Below are 2,161 nucleotides of genomic sequence, written 5' to 3' on the forward strand. Positions count from 1 at the left end.
GGATGACGGATCATCAGAAGTAGGTCAAGCGGAGCTGATGGGAGCGTGGTGCTGAGAAGAGCCCTTAAAAGTTGGGTGAATAAACTCTTGGCTAAGCCAAGCAAATTCATTTACATTAGTCTTGACGTCAGGAAGACGTCAACACCTACCGAGTTCTTCATTCCCATTTTTTCATCCCTATTCTCAATTCCCGCTATTGACACACGATTTGATTAGTTGAAACAGTTGTAGTTTGGTCGAATAATCGGCTGTCTGACTGACTGGCTGGTGGTAAGGAATGTTTTTTTCTATTCCAGATTTCGTCCAAGGGCCCCATATATCACAATCCATCCTCAATCCATCTATCTTTCCTCCACTGGCAACCTCTAAGACACATAATACTTCATCCTGAAAAGAATATCCTAGCTCCCTTTCTCCCACTTTTCCACTCTCTGTCCCTGTGTGTGTGTGTGTGTGCATGTGTGAGCTGCCTGTGTGATTGCCCATCGGGTCATATTCACCTACCAGTGATAAATATTTGTAGCTGAAGTCTATTTGCTCGATTGGATACGACCAGAAAGTGCTCACAACAAGAGCAAAGTGTGTTCCTCTCCAGAACCACATTATCACATTACCTCATACCGTGATAAAATTTGCCCGAGGTAAATCTCATTACAATTTAGAATGCTGATACTACACTACGTCTAAAGTCGCATCTTGTAACCTTATAAGTGAGTAACGCATCTTAATGGCATTTGACAACCACATGACCATGAGCCAGGTGGACTAGACAACTAGTCGTTTAAAAATAAGGCTGATAAGGAGGTGGTTAGGGCTAGGTATTTTTACTTATCCTCCGGACAAAAAAAACGTACTCACAAGAGAAGGAATTCCCACGCGCACTTATCTATTATGAAACTTTTCATTTTCTAAATTACCTCAAAAATATGATACTGAATCAGCCGCTTTCATGTAGTTCAATAAATGTTGTATATTTAAATCTGGCTATGAAGAAATTTTAAGCCAGTTCTCTTTTATTGTTAAGTGCTCATTTGAGTAGAAACAGGGCAAAATGTTTTGCAGTGCCTTTCCCCTTCGTTACTTCTCACCTCCCCCACAAATTAGCATAAGATATCCCCTCAGCTGCGCAGTACTCCACTCTACTCGAGAATGGGACTGAAGCTAATCTAGAAGGGATTAGAGGTAGATTAGCACTTGCGCCCTCTTAATTTGTTCTCTCGTCTTCCACTTACCGTCCACAGAAAAAGAAGATGGGGAAAGCGGAGACAAAAATGAAGAAGAGGTATTATTTTTCTCACATTTATAACACAATATATGGATGGGCGAACGGGTGTTCATCTTTGGGGATAAATGTGATGCCTTGGAATATACGCTTCACCGTCTTTCTTAAGGAAGACAGAAGGAGGTTGCGTGTTCTGTACCTAGAGGTAATCATCCAAACCGCCAGTTGCCTAATCCATCTAGCGTGTGGTCATGTGACTGTCAAATCCCACTCAGAGGGTGGCGAGAAGCGGTTTGGCCTTTGCGTCTTATTTCATGGTGTAGGGTCTTTTCTGGGATAAGTTTTTTAATGGTATGATATGATGCGATTTGATGTTATGGCCTGTGGGAATGGCTCATTCTCTCCACTAGCTCATGCATCCCAAGTGGTACTGGAGGAAAATACATTGTTCTCACATCGCATACACTTTCCATTCGTAGCCTATCGGTTTGATAGGTGCTGGCCGCAAATATTAGCCATTTGGCAAGTGAAGAGGGTCTGATGGGCAGTTACGCATGCAGCTCTCTCAAGTACACGCCCCCATCTGCGATTCTAGACACAGAGGAAGGTGGAGAGGGAGCGAGGACAATCTATCACTCGGGAGCTGGTAATGGAGGGGATGCGGATAGTTTGAGGATATATGGCGACATGTAGGCTCACTCGATGAAAGCTAAAACAAGAACCGCGTCACAGTACAAGTCGGGCACCAAATCAGCCTAACAGTGTCTAAAAAACAAAGCATGTGTCAATAGCATGATACCATAATAGGAGTAAAATGGTATGGCTAAACAATGGGGTAGGTTTTGAGGTCTGAAAGCATTACGTTTTGATTTGTTTGGCTCAGCTCCTAAGCAAATTTCCTATCCTCTAGGGTCTTTCTCAGCACAATTATTTGTCATC

The sequence above is a fragment of the Echinococcus granulosus genome (genome assembly GCF_000524195.1).
Source record: "Echinococcus granulosus chromosome Unknown EG_S00086, whole genome shotgun sequence".
NCBI classification, from domain to species: domain Eukaryota; kingdom Metazoa; phylum Platyhelminthes; class Cestoda; order Cyclophyllidea; family Taeniidae; genus Echinococcus; species Echinococcus granulosus.